Here is a 22,283-nt window from a genome sequence, read left to right on the forward strand (position 1 = left end):
AAGCATCCACTCAAAAACTGGAAAGAACTCAAATACAAAAGCTAACCTTACACATAAAGGAGCTAGAGAAAAAACAGCAGATGGACCCTACACCCAGCAGAAGAAGAGAGTTAATTAATATTCGAGCAGAACTAAATGAAATCGAGACCAGAAGAACTGTGGAACAGATCAACAGAACCAGGAGTTGGTTCTTTGAAAGAATTAATAAGATAGATAAACCATTAGCCAACCTTATTAAAAGAAGAGAGAGAAGACTCAAATTAATAAAATCATGAATGAGAAAGGAGAGATCACTACCAACACCAAGGAAATACAAACGATTTTAAAAACATATTATGAACAGCTGTACGCCAATAAATTAGGCAATCTAGAAGAAATGGACGCATTCCTGGAAAGCCACAAACTACCAAAACTGGAGAAGGAAGAAATAGAAAACCTGAACAGGCCAATAACCAGGGAGGAAATTGATGCAGTCATCAAAAACCTCCCAAGACACAAGAGTCCAGGGCCAGATGGCTTCCCAGGGGAATTCTATCAAACGTTTAAAGAAGAACCCATACCTAGTCTACTAAAGCTGTTCGGAAAGATAGACAGAGATGGAGTACTACCAAATTCGTTCTATGAGGCCAGCATCACCTTAATTCCAAAACCAGAGAAAGACCCCTTCAAAAAGGAGAATTGTAGAACAATATCCCTGATGAAGATGGATGCAAAAATTCTCAACAAAATACTAGCCAATAGGATCCAACAACACATTTAGAAAATTATTCACCATGACCAAGTGGGATTTATTCCCGGGACACAACGCTGGTTCAACACTCGTAAAACAATCAATGTGATTCATCATATCAGCAAGAGAAAAACCAAGAACCATATGATCCTCTCATTAGATGCAGAGAAAGCATTTGACAAAATACAGCATCCATTCCTGATCAAAACTCTTCAGAGTGGTGGGATAGAGTGAGCTTTCCTCGACATCTTAAAAGCCATCTACGAAAAGCCCACAAAATATCATCCTCAATGGGGAAGCACTGGGAACCTTTCCTCTAAGATCAGGAACAAGACAGGGGTGTCCACTCTCACCACTGCTGTTCAACATAGTTCTGGAAGTCCTCGCCTCAGCAATCAGACAACAAAAAGACATTAAAGGCATTCAAATTGGCAAAGAAGAAGTCAAACTCTCCCTCTTCGCTGATGACATGATACTCTACATAGAAAACCCAAAAGCCTCCACCCCAAGATTGCTAGAACTCATACAACTATTTGGCAGCGTGGCAGGATACAAAGTCAATGCCCAGAAATCAATGGCATTTCTATACACTAACAATGAGACTGAAGAAAGAGAAATTAAGGAGTCAATCCCATTTACAATTGCACCCAAAAGCATAAGATACCTAGGAATAAACCTAACCAAAGAGGTAAAGGATCTATACCCTAAAAACTATAGAACACTTCTGAAAGAAATTGAGGAAGACTCAAAGAGATGGAAAAATATTCCATGCTCATGGATTGGCAGAATTAATATTGTGAAAATGTCAATGTTACCCAGGACAATTTACACGTTTAATGCAATCCCTATCAGAATACCATGGACTTTCTTCAGAGAGTTAGAACAAATTATTTTAAGATTTGTGTGGAATCAGAAAAGACCCCAAATAGCCAGGGGAATTTTAAAAAAGAAAACCATAGCTAGGGGCATCACAATGCCAGATTTCAGGTTGTCCTACAAAGCTGTGGTCATCAAGACAGTGTGGTACTGGCACAGAAACAGACACATAGATAATGGAACAGAATAGAGAACCCAGAAGTGGTCCCTGAACTTTATGGTCAACTAATATCGATAAAGGAGGAAAGACTCTCCATTGGAAGAAAGACAGTCTGTTCAAAAAATGGTGCTGGGAATATTGGACATCCACATTCAGAAGAATGAAACTAGACCACTCTCTTTCACCATACACCAAGATAAACTCAAAATGGATGAAAGATCTAAATGTGAAACAAGATTCCATCAACATCCTAGAGGAGAACACAGGCAACACCCTTTTTGAACTCGGCCACAGCAACTTCTTCCAAGATTCATCCGCAAATGCAAAAGAAACAAAAGCAAAAATGAACTATTGGGACTTCATCAAGATAAGAAGCTTTTGCACAGCAAAGGATACAGTCAACAAAACTAAAAGACAACCTACAGAATGGGAGAAAATATTTGCAAATGACATATCAGATAAAGGGCTAGTTTCCAAGATCTATAAAGAACTTATTAAACTCAACACCAAAGAAACAAACAATCCAATCATGAAATGGGCAAAAGACATGAAGAGAAATCTCACAGAGGACGACATATACATGGCCAACATGCACATGAGAAAATGCTCTGCATCACTTGCCATCAGGGAAATACAAATCAAAACCACAATGAGATACCACCTCACACCAGTGAGAATGGGGAAAATTAACAAGGCTGGAATCCACAAATGTTGGAGAGGATGTGGAGAAAAGGGAACCCTCTTACACTGTTGGTGGGAATGTGAACTGGTGCAGCCACTCTGGAAAACTGTGTGGAGGTTCCTCAAAGAGTTAAAAATAGACCTGCCCTATGACCCAGCAATTGCACTGTTGGGGATTTACCCGAAAAATTCAGATGCAATGAAACTTCGGGACACCTGCACCCCGATGTTTCTAGCAGCAATGTCCACAATAGCCAAACTGTGGAAGGAGCCTCGGTGTCCATCGAAAGATGAATGGGTAAAGAAGATGTGGTTTATGTATACAATGGAATATTACTCAGCCATTAGAAATGACAAATGCGGGGATCCCTGGGTGGCGCAGTGGTTTGGCGCTTGCCTTTGGCCCAGGGCGCGATCCTGGAGACCCGGGATCGAATCCCACGTCGGGTTCCCGGTGCATGGAGCCTGCTTCTCCCTCTGCCTGTGTCTCTGCCTCTCTCTCTCTCTCTGTGTGACTATCATAAATAAATAAAAATTAAAAAAAAAAAAAAGAAATGACAAATGCCCACCATTTCCTTCAACGTGGATGGAACTGGAGGGTATTATGCTGAGTGATGTAAGTCAATCGGAGAAGGACAAACATTGTATGTTCTCATTCATTTGGGGAATATAAATAATAGTGAAAGGGAATACAAGGGAAGGGAGAAGAAATGTGTGGGAAATATCAGATAGGGAGACAGAACATAAAGACTCCTAACTCTGGGAAATGAACTAGGGGTGGTGGAAGGGGAGGAGGGCGGGGGGTGGGGGTGAATGGGTGACGGGCACTGAGGGGGACACTTGACGGGATTAGCTTTGGGTGTTATTCTGTATGTTGGTAAATTGAACACCAATAAAAAATTAATTTATTAAAAAAATAATAAAAATTAAAAGTCTTTCTCCTATTGGAAAGCTGTATTTGTAAACAGTAGAAGATAAACTTTGGGATAGATATATGCCTTTTGCTTCTCATCTTGAAATTTATTCTGAGAAATGGAGTTAAAGTTTCCATATATCATTCTGCTTTTCAGCTGTTGTTCATTACAGATATGTTGTTTTCATTTGATTATCCATAAAACATTTGATGTCTCTTTTTTGTCTGGCATCCACCATAAAATATAAAACAAAAACCTCGGGGGAAACATTCCCTTTCACCTCCCAAACAGGGAGTGAACACAGGAGAGTTACTTCTTATTTAAAATTATAAACCTAACGGTGTGGCCTAATCCATAATTTTCAGTAAAACATTAATAAGCCAGTTAGAATCGATGTTTAGACAGTGGAATTATAGTTTTCTTTTCTCTTACAACCATATAGAGACAAAAGGGATTATTCCCAGTAACAGGAGTCCTGGAAAAGCCAAATTTTGAGAATGTACTTTTTTTTTAATCAGTAGCTAGAAATTTGTGCCTTTTTATTTGCTCTTATAAGAGAGATACTCAAAAACCTCATAATCTGCCTTGAATTGCAGGTGCCTCTTTCACATGCTTCGAGACCTCCAGTTTCTGTATTAAAATATTAGATTGCAAGACTATTATTGCAAGGACACATTGCAGTCAAAAATGTGCATTTTTATTAATGGTGCTTACAAATGTAGCTTCAGAATCATGTAATAATGATTTGCATCCATAAGAGAAATTGTCTTTTGAATAGCCACAATAAGGTTCTAATCACTTGGTTTTAAGATAGCTATCAAGAGTTCGAGCTAGTGCATTTAGGTATATTAAATGAAATCTGAGCTCTGATAATATGTGTATAGAGGAAATTCCTGCTTTAAAACCACTGACTGTAAATCTATTCTCCTTAGTTGCTTTGGCAGAGGTAAACCTATCTTTTCAAAATTCAAAAGGCTCCAACATTAGGCATTCCTGTGATACTGTTAAGCTTTGAAATCTTTAAGCCAAGATTCAGGCAGCTATCCTTATTCATTTTGTATGGCATATCAGTGAATGTGTCAGAGGAAATGAGGCAGGAAGATTTGGATGACCACTAGGGCTAATGGCAAAATTGCAGATTATGCCAAATTGGTTTTGACCCTTCTCATCTATTCTGATCCCCACTCACACTTCCAGTTAGCCTCTCTTCACCATTTTCCACAGCCATTGTATCATCCCATTGTCTCTAAGTTAAAAGCAACCCAGGATGTCCTCCTCGAGAGTGATTTATACTAAAAATAATCTCCCTCTCACTCTTTCCCCTCCTCAAGATCTTGTTCTCTCAGTCGACTAGCCAAAAAGGAAATACTTCTGGTTATTGAATAACATAATCAATGTTAATTAGTGCAGGAATGATTGATAGACTCAAAAGTCCTAGGCTAGCTATTTTCTATTGTTCCCCCAGATCCGTTCCCACCCTTCTCTGTCCTGCTCTGTGGCTTGGGAAACTGGGATCTCCGGGCTGCATAAATAGGTCATCTTGTCCTCTGGCTTCCCAATAGGTTTGGCCAATGGGAGATACCAGCAGATGTTTGAAGGGAATCATAGTGAAATTGGGATTTTTTATTTATTTATTTCTAAGATTTTATTTATTTCTTCATGAGAGACACAGAGAGGCAGAGACATAAGCAGAGGGAGAATTGGACTCCCCATGGGAGTCAGATGTGGGACTCGATAACAGGACCCCAGGATCACGCCCTGAGCCAAAGGCAGACACTCACCACTGAGCAATCCAGGCATTCTGAGATTGGGATATTTATTTCCCACGTTCCCTCTCTTCTAGATCACCAAGAGTTGTCTAATCAAACAAAGTCCGTACTTTCTGTCCGGCAGCCTTTTCACACAGCTTTTTGTGGACTCTGGTCACAATGCAGTCCTCTTGCCCTTCTGGGCCTATAGGCTCTCTACTGTTCCTAGTTTTAGGATCTTGTGCCATCCTTTGTTGGATTTCCCCACCCCTGCCCACACCTCTGCTAACAGTACCTTTAGTAAACTTTCCCCAATTATGCCATTTAGTCACACATCTTTTGCCTACTAGGGCACATTTAGTCACACATCTTTTGCCTACTAGGGCACTAAGTCTTCAGGTCATTTACCCTACTTTCTTCCTGCCCTGCCCTTCCTCCCCAAAAACCAGAAATTAGACATCCAGATTCTGAAAGTTATGAAACCTAGAAGATGTAGAAAGAAACCTCTGCTTTTGGACCTATTTATATGTATACCCTTCTTAAAGATTAAGGAACCTATCTCAACATTAGTAGAGAAAAAAAGAAAGGGGCTTATAATGATAGTTCACGCACACAAAAATTATAGCTCACATAATTTGCCCCCTTTCTATGCCCTAGGCAATTTACATGAATGACACTAATTCATCTTCATAATGACCCCATGTTTATTATCTCTCTTTTAGTTTTCAGAAGTTTACTTATCATGTATTTTGACATGGATTTATTTCAGTTTATCCTGGTTGGGGTTCATTCAGCTTCTTGAGCCTGTAGTTCTGGGTCTTTGGCCAAGCTGGGGAAGTTTTTTGCCATTAGTTTTTCAACTGCACTCTTAGCCTCACTTTCTTCTCTTCTCCTTCTGGGATTCTGATGACAAGAGTATTGGATATGTTGTTATTGCCCACAGAGCCTTCCTGGGGCTCTGTTGTTTTTGTTGTTGTTTTCATTCTATTTTCTCTCTGTTGTTCAGGTTAGGTGATTTCTTTTGGTCTATCTGCAAGTTCACTAATTCTGTTTTCTGTCATTTCCACTCTGCCAATGAGCCCATCCAGTATCTTTTCTCCCCCTGAGGGAGAGGGTTGTCTCAGTCCCAGGAAATCAAAGGGGTACAAACCTGAACACATTTTGTGGTAAGGTTCTTCTTGCTGGTGCCATCCATCCACCCAGGTGCCTCTGGGCAGTAAAAGGAAGTCTGCTCTGTAAGGACAAAAAGGCTTCCCAGGCCATGCCATGTTCAGTGGTGGGGCCCCTTTGCAGGTGCTTGCCACTCCAGTATTTCTTAGTAGTAGAGGAAAATCTCAGGCCCAATCTCAGGAAGGAGAACATTTCACCTGGCTGCCTATTGTCAGCAGGACTGTCAGTCAATTAACCCTCATTGCTTTGGCTTCTTCGCTTGCCTGGTCTTGTTGGTGTGACTTCTGTTTAATCAGAGAACAAATAAGCCTACCTGGAATAAGCCTACCTAGACTGCCTCTTGTTGCTAAGGTGGCAGTCAGGAAATTCTGCACTTGGGTCACCTTATTCTGTTGGGTGGTTTTACACACTGCCCCTGTGCTGTTTCTCTAGTCCTTAGGTCCCAAGCCAAATCCTCTTCCTCTCACCTTTATTTAGAATTATCTTTTTACATTATTTCCTATATTTAAAATGGTACTTAGTCGGGGAGGATCAGGGAAAGACAAGTCTATGCCATCTTTTCCACACTGTAATTCCTCATTCTTATTTCACAGATGAGGAGACAATATCACAGAAAGGCTAAGATCATACAGCTAGTGAATGGCAGAGGTGAGACTCAAATCCAGGTAGGTTTTCTCCAAAGTCCATTTTCTCACTTCAGATTTGGGGAATCTAATCAAATAACCAAGTTATAGAGACTAAAATATCTCCTTTATTGTACATGGAGGGAGTGAGCCCTGAATATAAATTGCCTATCCTACAGTATGGTATAGGGGATTGTTTCAGTTCCTTCCAAGGCTATGGTTCATAGAAGAGAAGAATTTGAAGGCATAGAGGTAAGAAATATTGACTTTACATTTAATTGAACCATTTTTTTCCTTCAACATGCACTCTGTATGAAAAAAAGGAAAGATTGGATCATTTTATCAACAAGATCCCAGTACATGAATAATTAATTCTGAATGGATAAGAAAAGATATACTTGCCATGTGAGGATCTGGGGAAAGGAAATTGTATTAGTTTTTCAAACATCTGGACCAGAAGGACATTTTGCTTGAAGGCTTCCAGGTACTAGGGAAGACCACTTCTTATTTCCAGGAATCCTTATTGGTAGTCGTTAAAGGCCATCAGGAGGATTATCAGATGGTCCACATAACAGCCCATCTATTTCCATGGCCTTCCACAAATCCTTACATAAATTATATACGAAAGAGATAATTTGTTTTCTCTCAGCCCTGTTCACAAACATGCGATTCACTCTACATAACAATAAATTGCCAACAACTTCATAAATCATGTGATCAAGTTCACATTCACTCATTTTCATCCATCCACGTGCTTATGGAGTACTTCCCCCTTGTTAACTGGTTTTAAAGTTATCAGCTCTTCCAGCTCCTGCTCATAGTGCTAGCATTTATTGGAGAAGGGATCAAGGAGAAAAATAGGTCACTAAACTCAATAAAGATTCCAAATCTCAAAGGATCAGGTGATTTCAAAACAAAGCATGCAACTTCACAATAAACAGGTTCCATGGCTTTCAAATTATGAGTTATTTTGCCATAATTTAAATGTGATGATAATATGCCTGCAGTTGGAAACTACAAACAAAAAGTGTCCTTATGATCCTTCCACCTTCCTGCTCACTCTATATGAAGTGGCCTTCCCTAATCAAATCTAAAATCTATGTTTGATTTATAATTTCTTCTCTTTTTCTTTTTTGACGTTGTCAAAATGTGGGGCCACGAAATTTCAAATTGGCCCTACAATGATGTCCAGCATTTACCAAGTGTATCTACCTGCCCATTATCTTTATTTTCTGCCTCCCTCTACCCTAGTCAGCAACAACAAAAAAAACCTTCATCGGGCAACAAAAGAAAACTTCAAGCCCCCATGTATATTAGATCATGCAAATAGCTCCCCTTAAAGGTATTTGGATCTAAAAACTGGTTTTGTAGCATGGATTGGTTCTACAAAATATAATCCAATTTAGGTACAAATAGAGCACCCAGCTGCTTTTATAATAATGAGACACTTGGAGGCAACGTAGACTGTCCAATCACAGGGAAAAGCTTAAACAAATTATGCTATATTCATAGAGTTGAATAAGTCCAGCCTTTGAAAAGAAAATCATACTAAAAGGAACCAGGGAGAAATGGCTGATTTCAGAGATGGGGCAGTTAGCATCTTGATTTCTAACTTCAGCTTGGGATATTTATCCTCCAGATCTTCATAAGGCTCCTTCTCATCATTCAGGTAGCAACATAAGTGTCAGCTCGCTAGGCCACCTGATCTAAAGACCCCTCCCTTCTCCATCTGCTGAAACAAAGATTCATATTGGTTATTAAAATGTTTTCATGGCATTCATTCCTATCTGAACTTATCCTATTTGTTTATTTACTTTTTTATTACCTATATTCCCAACACTACTAAAATGTAAGCACCTCAAGAGCAATGATCTTGTTTTTGACTTATTCATTGACTTTCTCACTTATTCCCAGCATGTATGACAGTGTCTGGCACAGAGTAAGTTCTCAAATATTTATAGAATGAATAACAGGAAAATAATGTATAAATTTTAAATCATTTCTTTTTTTAAGATTTTTATTTATTCATGAGAGACACACACACAGAGAGAGGCAGAGACACAGGCAGAGAGAGAAGCAGGCTCCATGCAGGGAGCCCGATGTGGGACTCGATCCTGGGACTCCAGGATCATGCCCTGGGCTGAAGGGAGGCACTCAACCACTGAGCCACCCAGGAGTCCCTTAAATCATTTCAATGAAATCCCAGTAGTATTGGGGAGAGGGGTTCTTGCCAAAGAGATTATTCAGTCTTTTTTTTTGGGGGGGAAGAAGCATAATAGAATATAGAAGAAATTTTTTAGGAAAAAAGAGAAAGAAGGAAAATTTGCCATAGCAGGTATTTTTTTAGTCTTAAAAATTTAATAATGAATAATTGAAACAATGTTGTGTTGGTGAGGTACTGGAATGGTAAATCCATAGAATAGAATAACCAGAGCCAAGGATATATAAACATGCAATATACGACAAAGGTAGTATCTTGCATGAACCAAGGCCAGTAGTGAAAGGTAGATTGTTCAATAAATAATGTGGAGATAACTTGCTAAGTCCCTCTTTCTCCTGTGCACTGCAACTTCCCTAGAGTAGTACTAGTTTCTTATGTATCTTGATTCCTTTCTCACCACACGAATGGTAGCATAGCACACTGCTCTGCATCTTGCTTTTTTCACTTAAAAATATCTTGGATATCTTTCTGTATAACTACATATTGAGCTGCCATATTCTTTTTAGTAACTGCATAGTGTTCCATTATATAGATGTACCATAATTTAATTAGTTCTCTGTGATGGTTGTTTCCAAAATTTTACAAGTACAAACAAGGCTGCAATAATTATTCTACTCAAATGTGACTATATTTGTAGGATAAATACTTAGGAGTGGAATTACCAAGTCAAATGGTTTGTTCCTTTTCATTTTTGATATGTTATTTTCAAAATTCCCTCCACTGAGGATATTCCAAAGTGTTTTTTCCAGTTTTATTAGGATATTGTTGACATATAATCAAGTTTAAAGTGTATAACATGATTTGATGTATGTATATACTGCGAAATGATTACCACAATAACTCTAATTAACATCCATAATCTGACATATTACATGCTTTTCTTTTGATGAGAACTTTTAGGATCTACTATCTTGGCCACTTTTAAATATACACTACAGTATTATTAACTACAGTCACCATGCCATACATCACATCCCTGACTTGTTTCTCTTATAACTAGAAGTTTGTACGTTTTGACCACTGTCACCTATATCCCCCATATCTCAATTTCCACTTCCGGTAACCACCAAACTGTTCTGTTTCTATGAGTTCATTTTCTTTCTTGCTTTTTTTCTTTCTTTCTTTTTAGATTCCGCATATATGTGAAATCATACAGTATTTATCTTTCACCGTTTGACTCATTTCACTGAAGGAGTACCATTTAAACTCACACCAACAATGAATGAGACTGCCTGATTCCTCTGACAGTTTCTGATACAGAGTATTTATAAACTTTCTGGTCTTTACCAATCTGATAAGGGAAAAATGGTATCTCACAGTTGTTTAGTTTGCATTTCATTTATAGTAAGTGAGTTTGGGGCAGCCCCGGTGGCTCAGCGGTTTAGCGCCGCCTTGAGCCCCGGCGTGATCCTGGAGACCTGGGATTGAGTCCCACGTTGGGCTCCCTTCATGGAGCCTGCTTCTCCCTATGCCTGTCTCTGCCTCTCTCTCCTTCTGTGTCTCTCATGAATAAATAAATAAAATCTTTTTTAAAAAAAAGTGAGTTTGATATATTTCCATATGTTTACAGGCCATCATTTTTATTTCCTTTAGAGCGGGGATTGAGGATCTAGTGCTTAACAGGTATGGAGTTTCTGTTGGGGATGACGACAAAGTATTGGAAATGAGTAGCTGTGGGATCCCTGGGTGGCGCAGCGGTTTAGCGCCTGCCTTTGGCCCAGGGCGCGATCCTGGAGACCCGGGATCGAATCCCACGTCGGGCTCCCGGTGCATGGAGCCTGCTTCTCCTTCTGCTTGTGTCTCTGCCTCTCTCTCTTTCTCTGTGTGACTATCATAAAAAAAAAAAAAAAAAAAAAAAAAAAGGAAATGAGTAGCTGTGATGTTTGCCTAACACTGTGAATGTACCTGATGCAATTGGATTATATATTTAAAAATGGCTAATATGGGAAAGTTTGTGAAAGTTTATATATCAAGCGCCCAACCGCTGAACCACCCAGGGATCCCCTATTTTATTTTTTCTATCTACATTTCTCCAAATTTTTTCTTTCACGAATGTGCAATATTTGTGGATTTTATTTTTTGTTTGTTTTGCTTAATAACAGTTTTTTAAAGTTTTTATTTAAATTCTAGTTAGTAGGGCAGCCCGGGTGGCTCAGCGGTTTAGCGCCTGCCTTCAGCCCAGGGCGTGATCCTGGAGTCCCGGGATTGAGTCCTGCATCGGCTCCCTGCATGGAGCCTGCTTCTCCCTCTGCCTGTGTCTCTGCTTCTCTCTCTCTCTCTCTCTCTCTCTCTCTCTCTCTGTATATCTCTCATGAATAAATAAATAAATAAAATCTTTAAAAAATAAATAAATTCTAGTTAGTTAACATACAGTGTAATGTTAGTTTCAGGTGCACAATATAGTGATTTCAATATTTCCATACCACCCTGATGCTCATCACAGCAAGTGTACTCCTTAATCCCCATCAGTATTTAACCCATCTCCCCACCCCCTCCTCACTGGTAACCATCAGTTTATCTCTATAGTTAAGAATCTGCTTCATAACTTCTCTTTTTTCCCTTTGTTTTGTTTCTTAAATCCCACATGAGTGAAATCATATAATACTTGTCTTTCTCTACTGACTTATCTTGCTTAGCATAATACTGTCTAGTTCTATCCATGTCATTGTAAATGGCAAGATTTCATTATTTTTGATAGTTGAGTAATATTCCCCTGTGTATATATACTACCTCTCCTTTAGCCATTCATCAGTAGATGGACACTTGGGCTGTTTCCATAATTTGGCTATTGTAGATAATGCTGCTATAAACATTGGGGTGAATCTATCCCTTCAAAATAGTATTTTTGTATTATTTGGGTAAATACCTAGTAGTGCAATTGCTGGATCATAGGGTAGTTCTATTTTTAACTTTTTGAGGAACTTCCATACTGTTTTCTACAGTAGCTGTACCACTTTCATTCCCACACAGTGTAAAAGGGTTCCCCTTTCTCCACATCCTCGCCAACCCCTGGTGTTTTTTGTCTTATTCTGGCAGCTGTGAGGTGGTATCTCATGGTAGTTTTGATTTTCATTTCCCTGATGATGAGCGATGTTGATCCTCTTTTCATGTGTCTGATAGCCATCTGGATGTCTTCTTTGGAAAAATATCTATTCAAGTCTTCTTCCCAGAATATGTAATGTTTACATCAATTTTTTTTCAAAATCAAAACTGATAAGAAATATCTGATGGGTCAAAGTACAGAATTAGCAGAAATCTATAGATGTTTGTGAGAAATAAATACCAAATATAATTCTTAGTTAACTTACATTTCCCAAATAGAGATTCCTCTGTACTAGCTTTTAGAAGTAGGTTCTCTACTCTGTAGTTCAAAGTTCTTTATTGGGCAGCCCCGGTGGCCCAGCGGTTTAGCGCCGCCTTCAGCCCAGGGCGTGATCCTGGAGACCCGGAATCGAATCCCACGTCGGGCTCCCTGCATGGAGCCTGTTTCTGCCTCTGTGTGTATATGTGTGTGTGTGTGTGTGTGTGTGTGTGTGTGTGTGTGGTAAATAAATAAATAAAATATTTTAAAAAATAAATAAAAGCTCTTTATTAACCTACATAAATCTTTCAAATTAAGTCTTAGGGTTTTATTTCCTTTAGTCTAAAATTTTCAGGATGCAAAGTTTTAGTGTAGATCTTTGTTGTTGACTACACTTCCATTTAACTTGGTTTAAAATCAATATCTCCAAAATCTTAAAATTCTTTGACAGACAAATATTTATGACCCTTGCAGTTTCTAAATTAGCAATTGCATTGATTTAAAAATGGTACTTATATCAATTCACTGCAAATTAAAGTTTAGTAGAGGCATAAATAATATGTCATTCATTCAGTCCGGCAGTCAATAATATTTACCAAACACCTAATACAGCAGTGAACAAAACAGACTTAATCTTTGCTTTCATGAATAAGTGAAATTTCAGTTGCAACTAGAAGAATGAGCAGGAATCATAATAGATGGAGAGTGGAGGGAAACACTACTTTAAGAAGAATGGAGAGCTTCTGCAAATTTTTTAGATGTAAGAAAAGCTTGAAAGCTTCAGATCTTATCGTGAGTGAGGAAGAATATAACTAGGGTATAGGGAGGGAATGAAGAGGAAAATACAGATGGAGAGACTGCAGCCAGGTCATACAGGGTCTTTTTGGCATAATAATACTCTTAAGCTCAATCAGGAGCCATTGGAAGGGATGACATAATCAATCATATCTTTTTAAAAAGCCACTTTCCAAAACTTCCTTTGCTGTAGTTATAGGCAGTACTGTGGGAGTACTTGAAAGTCTTCAAGGCTTATCCACACACATATTCTTCCCACATTCTATTTGGTAGAGATCATTTTCTCCATTTTACTTAGGAGGAAACCTAAGTTTACAAAATGATAAGTGAACTCACTAAGATCATGTAGTAGAAGGGCACAACTGGGACTGTAGTTCAGGTCTTCTGACTCAAAATCTTATACCTTCTATTACCCTACTTTGAGTACTAATCATATCACTAGTATTTAATTAACCACATCATCTTTTCATTAGCTTTTGGAAATTTAATCTTAAAAAGATAGGACAAGACAACTCTTTGAGATCCACTTAATTTTTCAATAGGAATATAAAAGTCCCATGGATTTGGAAAAAGTTCAGTGTTCCACTTAGGGGAAATCCGACTAATAGTGAATTGTTTGTACAAGATGAACTGCACTCAATATGGCTAATGATGTTTTCCAGAAGTTTGATTATGAGGCATGAAAAATATAATAAAATGAAATAGAAAAACGTTAAAGCAGATGTACACCAAATAGGGCACAGTAGTTAATGTAAGTAAACACTGCAAAATGGAAAACACTTACCAGTAACTCAGATATAACCAATTATTAGAGAATGTTTTCCATAGAAATGGTTTTAATAGTAGCTATAGCTAAATAAAAATGATACATCTTCAAAAACATACACAAAACTATGAAACATGATTTGGGTACGTACAGGTAAGTACTATTTATCAGCAAGGCTGTATCCATCTGTAAGTGCACAATGAATGAACTGAAGCCTAGACAATCCATTTATTTTGGTTATCCTCATGATTGATGTGGAGATCCAAATGATTGAGTGAACCAGAGAAATCAGCTTCAATCTTGAGGATGACCAGAATGAATAAAATGGTTGTACCTAACTCAACAAGTGAATAAGTCAAATAAACAAGTACTTGTATACATTGGCTGTATGCCCAGAAATGTTCTAGATGCTGTGGGAACTATAGTTAGAAGACATAGTCTGAAGAAAAACAAGAAGATATAGACTATGCCCTAAATGAAATTATAATCTTGTTGGAGTAACAGGGTCTAAATATATATAAGTACCAAAACAGTATAGCCCAACTACAGTACACAATATGGTGCATGCTATATGGCTTCAGCGATTATATGAGACAGAGTGAACAAAATTAAGTTAAACATCAAAGAAAATATAAAATTTGAATTGTGGAAGAGAAAGAGAGGGAAACTGTAGCACACTTTTGCTGAGTGTCTCAAAAAAATCTTTATCTCCTTTCTCCTGGCAACAGCACTGGATTCTTGTTTGGGAAACCATTCCATTTGCAACTCTCAGCCATGTGCTTTAGGCAGAGTTGACTCTAGCTCCAGGTGTGCATCATAATTGCCTTAGGGACAGGCATGTAACCCAAGCCTAAATGAATTATTACATCTTATTCCTCTGGGCCCAGTAATTAATTTAAAGTAGATACTGAAAAGATTATGTCAAACTAAAGTTCTGTGTATTTTTTGTGAATGCTAAAACACAAATTTTCCCTTCTATTGGATAGTGTACTTTGGATATGCAAAATTTCTAGCCATTTAAAACCAAATAACGTGTGTAGTGGGCAGATGCCAGAGTTACCGAAAATCTACTATCCGGACCTTGAGGGTTAGTATGAACACCATTGAAAGCAGAGTATAAGAGATTCAGAGTAAATCTGGATCCTTGGTAACATTGCTAAAATGCTAGGTTAATCCTTGCCTGAAGCCAGAATTATCTCTGGATTTTTTCAGTTATATGAGCTAGTAAATTCCCTTTATTTGAATGAGATCAGGTTTTGTCCAACCATTCACCTGACTAGAGCAAAGGATTCACGTTGATGAATAGCAGACAATCATATTGGACCATGAATAGAGCCCATATTATAAAGAAACTTGAGTTAACAGGGAAAGAATTTGGGACTTGACTTGATGGGCAATTACGAATCATAACTTGTTCCTAAAAAAGATAATGATGTGAGTGAAATGGTGACCAAAGAATATTGATCAGACCAAGGTGGGAAGAATGGATTGCAGGAAAAAGAACAAGAAGGCAGGGAAATCCTTTAGGAGGAATTGAGGACCTGGTCTATGGTGGTGATGATGGAAATATAGAGAAAAGTATAGAGGAAAGGCTATAACGTATATCAGTTAATAATAGGAATTCTAGAGACAGACTGCCTAAGTTCAAACTGGGAATCTGCTATTGCTACTTAAAACCTACATTACCTTATTTTGGATACTAATCATACATTTCTATTCAACAGCATTTCATTATGTTTGAAACTTTAATCTTAGGAAGATTACATATCTTTGGGTAAATTACTTAGTCCTTTATGCTCCTCAAATTTCTCATCTGCAAAATGGGGATAAAAATAACACACACATCTTGCAGTTATCATGGCTAAATGTGCAAATACATGTAAAATACTGAGAGGAATGTGCAGCACATAGTAATTGTCAATAAATGCTAGGTATTATTCAGACACTTTTTCAAGACAGAATCTGTAGTGCCTGGTGACTGACTGAAGGAAACAAAAAAAGCAAAGAGGACTAGATTAGGATACTCGAGTTATATAGTATATTATACACTATACACTATGTTATGGATAGCATTAACATATTAGTAAATACCTATATATATTAATATATATTTTATATAGTATATATAAAATATACTATAATTATGTAGTAAAAATTATATAACATCTTTAATGCATTCATTAATTTAAATGCCAGTAATCACTGCACATTTAAATATGAAGACAAGAAAATACAGTCTTGGAGGCCAAATTTAGTGCCCTAGACAAAAAATTCAAGGCCAAAATCTCTATGTTGGTGCTTTCTAAAAAGCATCAGTTCCATGCAGAGTTTTGGATTTTTTTTAAAAAAGCTGAACACTAGAAATTCTCCAAAACCCAGAACAACTCTTGTTGTAGGCTACATAGGAGGGCTAGACTCTTCTTAAAAAAAAAATCATCAGGAATCTTGTATTAAGAAGCAAAGACCACGATATAAACTATAAGAAAAGCATCATATTTGGACCAGTGTAGACCTCACTAGAGTAAAAGAAACTAAACAAACATGTGAAAATGGTTCAGGGCTATGACAGTGGTATAAAGAAAACTGTAGGAAACTTAGGATGCTACTCTCTTAAAAGTGCAATTGGCATATATAGGAAGTGGTTTAAAATAAGCAAGAACATAATATAATATATATGTATTTTTACACATTTTTTAGAAGCTTTAAAAAGAAAATGGCTAAATTGGAATGTGGGCCAGCATGTGAGGATATTTAACTTGCCTTTCAGCAATTTGGTAGAAGGAGCAAACCGACCATTTATAATGCCAAGTTACACATAGACTATAGAAATACCCAGCTTGGGCTCATAGGTAGTAATGCTGCTATGTGTGTAAGGGCCAACATACATAGTATAAACAGAATATTTGAAAAAGGAAAGAGCACTAAAATTTTTGTGAGTGCAAAGATATCATTTAAAAAAATGTAAAAGGTAAAAAAAAAAGTAAAATGTGTTAACAAAGTTAGTAGCCCATGTCCATTTTACAAAAGACTTGGCCATGCACCCCGATATTTATAGCAGCAATGTCCACAATAGCCAAACTGTGGAAGGAGGCTCGGTGTCCAACAAAAGATGAATGGATAAAGAAGATGTGGCCTATGTATACAATGGAATATTACTCAGCCATTAGAAACGACAAATACCCCCCATTTACTTCAACGTGGATGGAACTGGAGGGTATTATGATGAGTGAAATAAGTCAATCGGAGAAGGACAAACATTATACGGTCTCATTCATTTGGGGAACATAAAAAATAGTGAAAGAGAATAAAGGGGAAAGGAGAAAAAATGAGTGGGAAATATCAGAAAGGGAGACAGAACATGAGAGACTCCTACCTCTGGGAAACGAACAAGCGGTGGTAGAAAGGGAGGAGGGCGGGGGGTGGGGGTGACCGGGTGATGGGCACTGAGGGGGGTATTTGATGGGATGAGCACTGGGTGTTATTCTATATGTTGGCAAATTGAACACCAATAAAAAATAAATTAAAAAAAAAGACCTGGCCAGAAAAATACAAATTTCCTCACAAAGTACAAATTAGGCAATGTTATAATTTTGGAGATTTTTAGATATCTACAAATAAATTCATAAAACACTTCATTAAGATGAAATATAGAATTAATATTTGCATAAAACAAATGACCACTTCATATAATGATATTTCTATTTAATTAAAAGAATATGATTTACGGAGAAGGACAAGCAGTGTATGTTCTCATTCATTTGGGGAATATAAATAATAGTGAAAGGGAATATAAAGGAAGGGAGAAGAAATGTTGGGAAATATCAGGAAGGGAGACAGAACATAAAGACTCCTAACTCGGGGAAACGAACTAGGGGTGGTGGAAGGGGGGAGGAGGGCGGGTGTTGGAGGGGAATGGGTGACGGGCACTGAGGTGGACACTTGACGGGATGAGCACTGGGTGTTTTTCTGTATGTTGGTAAATTGAACACCAATAAAAATTAATTAACAAAAAAAAAAAAAGAAATGACCAATTGTGATCATGAAAATACTGTTATGCACATAAAGCAAATATCTGTTGTGTGGTAAAAAAAAAAAAAAAAAAAAAAAAAAAAAGAATATGATTTTGAGAAGACAGAAATTGAAGAAGACAAAATTAAGTGGAAGGACATCTGTGTTCATAGATTTGATGGGCTAATATTGTTAAAATGTCCATGCCACCAAACGCCATCTATCAATTTAACATGATCACTATCAAAATTCCAGTGGAATTTTCCACAGAAATAGAAAAAGTCATCCTAAAAATCATATGGAACCACAAAAGAGTCTGAATAGCCAAAACAATCTTAAGAAAAAGCAAAGCTGGAAGCATCATATATCTTGATTTTAAACTATATTACAAAGCTATAGTAATTAAAACAGCATGGTACTGACATAAAAACACACACATAGATCAATGAACAAAATAGCCCAGAATGTACAAAGAGGAAATACTCGAGACAATTAAATTAATTAATTAACTTATTTAACGTATTTAAATTCAATTAGTTAACATATAATGTATCATTACTTTCAGATGTGGAGTTCAGTTATTCATCGGTTGCATATAACACCCAGTGCTCATCTCATCATGTACCCTCCTTAAGGCCCATCACCCAGTCACCCCATCCCCCGACCCACTTCCCCTCCTGTAATCCTCAGTTTGTTTCCTAGAGTTAAGAGTCACTTATGGTTTGTCTCCCTCTCTGATTTCATCTTATTTTATTTTTCCCTCCCTCAATGATCCTCTGTTTCGTTTCTTAAATTCCATATGAGTGAAAACTTATGATAATTGTCATACTCTGATTGACTTATTTTGCTTAGCCTAACACCCTTCAGTTCCACTCACATCATTGTAAATGGTAAGATTTCATCCTTTTTGATGGCTGACTAGTATATATATATATATGTCACATCTTCCTTATCCACACATCTGTTGATGGACATCTGGGCCCCTTCCATAGTTTGGCTATTGTGGACATTGCTACTATAAACATTGGGGTGCAGTTGCCCCTTTGAATCACAATGTTTGTATTCTTTTGGGTAAACATCTACTAGTGCAATTAACTTCTTGAGGAACCTCCATCCTGAAGGGCTATTATCCAAGATCTATAAAGAATTTATCAAACTCAACACCTAAAAAACAAATTACCCAGTCAAGAAATGGGCAGAAGTCATGAACAGCCATTTCTCCAAAAAGACATATGAATGGCCAACATACACATGAGAAAATGCTCAACATCACTTGGCATTAGGGAAATACAAATCAAAACCGCAATGAGATACCACCCTACACCAGTCAGAATGGCTAAAATTAACGAATCAGGAAACAACAAATGTTGCAAGGATGCAGAGAAGGGGGAACCCTCTTATACTCTTGGTGAGAGACAATTATATTTTAAATGTGTGATACTAAAAGGGTGCCAACATTCAGGGCAACATGGAAGCCATCTGCTGAAGACTGGTGTGCTTTCTCAGTTAAGTCTTGAATGATGACATAGAGGAGAGCTATCCCACCAACCTGAAATTTGCTCACAACTGTTAAAAGAGAAAGAAAATATTTATATAGTGCTGATGTGATAAAATTTGGGGATCTATTTGTTACTGCAATCTGGTATACCATGACTAAAAGGAAGGAGCCTGGGGATGTAAGGTATAGCTTCACAGAGAAAGTAATGTTTGAACTGAGCCTTGGAAAATTAATGAGTTATCTTTGTGTCAATGAAGGGGACAGAGATTCCAGGCAGAAGGAATAGATGCGGGAACTGCAAGATGTGTATAGCTGAAATTTAGCAGAATGAAAGAGACACAGAGAGAAAGTGTTAAGAAAGGAGGCTGAAGAGCTGCTAAGGACTAACTTTGAAGGGTCTTTTATGTATGTAAGGAGTTTAACTTATCTTTTGAGTACTGAGGAAACAATGAAGATGTTTAAGCTGGGAAGTACAACAATCAAGGTAGTAGTTGAGATATGTAGCTATAGGTACCAATGGCAATAGATTAGGCTTTGGTTGTGTAAAGGACAAAACTCTTTGTAACAACTCTATCTTCAAGTTTCAATGCCATAACTGAGATCAGAAATTTGTTAGAATTACGCCCACTACTAAAAAGAAAACACATGCATATTCAAAAAGATCTGAAAAAGAAAGGTTTACCATAAAGGCAAAAGAATTAGAACTTCAGTTTAAGGTCTACTTAAAATGATATTTTTAAGAGGAATGGATAAAGAAGATGTGGTTTATGTATACAATGGAATATTACTCAGCCATTAGAAATGACAAATACCCACCATTTGCTTCAACGTGGATGGAACTGGAGGGTGAACTCCATGGAACTGGATCCAACTCCATGGATGGAACTGCTGAGTGAAATGAGTCAATTGGAGAAGGACAAACATTATATGTTCTCATTCATTTGGGGAATATAAATAATAGTGAAAGGGAATAGAAGGGAAGGGAGAAGAAATGGGTAGGAAATATCAGAAAGGGAGACAGAACATAAAGACTCCTAACTCTGGGAAACGAACTAAGGGTGGTGGAAGGGGAGGAGGGCAGGAGGTGGGGGTGAATGGGTGACAGGCACTGAGGGGGGCACTTGACGGGATGAGCACTGGGTGTTATTCTGTATGTTGGCAAATTGAACACCAATAAAAAATAAATTTACTATTAAAAAATAAATAAATAAATAAAATGATATTTTTGTTACACATTAAAGATGATAATATCAATATGAATAAAACTCCCCCCCCAAAATTCTTAAATTTTGAAAATTCGATAATTATTGAATATTAGACTTTTGGCTTTCAGGAATATTAAAAGCCTCAGTTAGTTCACACTGTACATACAAAGAGGCCAACAGAAAAAAATATTGGGGCACCTAGGTGGGTCAATGGTTGAGCGTCTGCCTTTGGCTCAAGTCGTGATCCTGGGGTCCTGGGATGGAGTCCTGTATCAGGCTCCCCATGGGGAGCCTGCTTCTCCCTCTGCCTATGTTTCTGCCTCTATCTGTGTGTCTCTCATGAATAAATGAATGAAATCTTAAAAGAAAAAGAAAAACTATAAAGTTTATTTCATCTCTGTATAAATTATATAATAGTGTCTGTTTAATTGTATAAATTATATAATATATAAGTTATATTGTATAAATTATACACTTGTGTATAAATTATATAATAGTGTCTGTTGTATAAATTGTATAAATTATATAATAGTGTCTGTTTCAGGTTTAGAAATCTTAACTTTGATATTGGATTATTCACAACATTAAATTATCCTTTTTAAATTTACTTCTTTTATGTTTAAAATAGCATTTAAGTAAGTGCAGTATATTTCATTTCTGTTTAATATTACAGCTAGCCACAGATGTCAAAAAACTATTGGGTTACCTATCTATAGAGAATAACTATTTGTAGCAAAGATTAGCAGAAATTTTTTTTAAAGATTTTATTATTTATTCATGAGAGACACAGACAGAGAGAGGCAGAGACACAGGCAGAGGGAGAAGCAGGCTCCATGCAGGGAGCCTGACGTGGGACTCGATCCCAGGTCTCCAGGATCTGGCCCTGGGCTAAAGGAGGTGCTTAACCGCTGAGCCACTGGGGCTGCCCCTGGCAGAAATTTTAGATTGTAATAGTACATAAATATTTTTCATAGTGTAAGGGCACAATAAAGCTTTTATTAAGATTTAGGGAACACGGTATAAATATAAAAGCAGGGAAATTTCATGAATTCAGAAATCGTGACAATGAACTAAGGATAACTTTTTCCACTTCAAATTATGGCCCTGTTTGACAAGCTCATGACAAATTAATCTTTGCTTCAAAAATTCAAATTATTATATCACTAAAGAATACTATACCATCAAGATAAGTGCAAAATATAAGCCATTCCATGTTTTTACAGTATCACTGACAAAAAAAAAAAAGATGGTTCTCTCCTAATCACAAAGACAGGGGAATTTTTTAAGATGTATTTGTTTGGGGAAGGGGGCGCAGAGGGAAAGGGAAAGAGAGATTTTCAAGTGGACTCCCTGCTGAGTACAGAGCCCAGCTTGAGACTCGATCTCAGGACCCTGAGATCATGACCTGAGCCAAAATCAAGAGCTGGACGCTTAACTGACTGAGCTACCAAGACAGGGGGATTTCTAAAGGTGTGACAGATATCATTTATGATTATATCTGTAAGGCATATGTTTTGTTATCAAGTTGGATTACAGACATTAGTTTCCCCTCAGTATCCTTTTATGGTAAAAAATATAAGCCTTTGC

This window comes from Vulpes vulpes, chromosome X (genome assembly GCF_048418805.1).
Source record: "Vulpes vulpes isolate BD-2025 chromosome X, VulVul3, whole genome shotgun sequence".
Taxonomy (NCBI): domain Eukaryota; kingdom Metazoa; phylum Chordata; class Mammalia; order Carnivora; family Canidae; genus Vulpes; species Vulpes vulpes.